The sequence below is a fragment of the Grammomys surdaster genome, unplaced genomic scaffold, assembly GCF_004785775.1.
Source record: "Grammomys surdaster isolate TR1022 unplaced genomic scaffold, NIH_TR_1.0 125877, whole genome shotgun sequence".
Taxonomy (NCBI): domain Eukaryota; kingdom Metazoa; phylum Chordata; class Mammalia; order Rodentia; family Muridae; genus Grammomys; species Grammomys surdaster.
The window spans coordinates 1,001,001-1,002,280 of record NW_021620702.1 but is presented as its reverse complement, the minus strand read 5'-3'; positions in this window follow the sequence as shown (position 1 = coordinate 1,002,280).

Sequence of the window (1,280 nt, the reverse complement as noted above, 5' to 3'; positions counted from 1 at the left end):
TCCCAGTCCATCCTAAGGCAGGTTTTCCTCCTCATTTAAACTGAAAATTTCTCTCTCTGAAATCAAACCTATCTCACATCTCTGGGTCTTATCCTAATGCCCGTGAATTCGAGGGATGGATACATGTCCTCTAACCGTGATGGTCATAATGAGCCTCCTTGAACCACTACGAAGAAACAGTAAACCACATCTCTGATCATTAGACCCCCGTTTCTCAAAACATACTCCACAGAAGATACATTCTTTCCAATATTAGACCCATGTTTCTCAGAACATACTCCATGGAAGATACATTCTTTCCAATATTGATGTCCATTCTATTGAAAACGAAGAGAAGAGACAAAACCAAACACAGAGGTACTGTGTGGTCCAGCTGTCTACTCCTGGTATCTTAGATCCTAAGATGCTGAAAGCTCCTTCTCCTCAGATGCTAATGGAAGCTAAGTCAGCATGCTCTAGACATACTTGTAAGCCCATTTGTATTCAGTACTATTCACAATAGCCAAGTTATGGAATCAACCTCTAGGTTGATCTATCAATGGATAAATAAAGATAATATGGTGCAGACCCACAATGTAGTTTTATTCAACCATAAAGAAAAACAAAATTACATCATGTACAGGAAAATGGATGGAACTGTGATATCATGTTAATCTAAATAAGATAGACTCAGGAAGACAAATGCAGAATCCAGTTTCATTTTTTTTTAAGACATAAAAGTGTAAGGAAGATTATTTAAAAGCAGAAAAGACACCAAGACAAGGAGGAGGGGGGGCCCTGAGGGAGTGTGATTAAAGTACATAACATACACACTTGAAAATGTCACAAGAAAACCCATTATTGTATACAACCAATATATGTTAGTAAAAAGGGAAATTGAGAGAGAACAAGGATTCCTTAATCAAATAAGTTTGGGAAATATAAACTGTATGAGATTAATTATGTATTTCACTTTTGTAGATTTTTTTTTCCTTTTTGGGGAACATTCAACACAGGGTCTCGCTGTGTAGCTCTGGCTGTCCTGGAACTCACTGGGTAGACCAGGCTGGGCCTGAACTCAGAGATCTACCTGCCTCTGCCTCCGGAATGTGGGGATTAAAGGCGTGTGTCACCACCACCTGGCTGGCAGTAGAATTTCTTAAGAAAACATTGTTGTGTGTGGTAAAATTCCAGGAAAGGGTTAAAGTTTGCAGCTTTTTCCAAAATTGATGAAATGAATTACACTTTGAAAAACAACATTTTTCAGAATCAAGTTTAGGAAGTGATGTGTCAAATAGGTG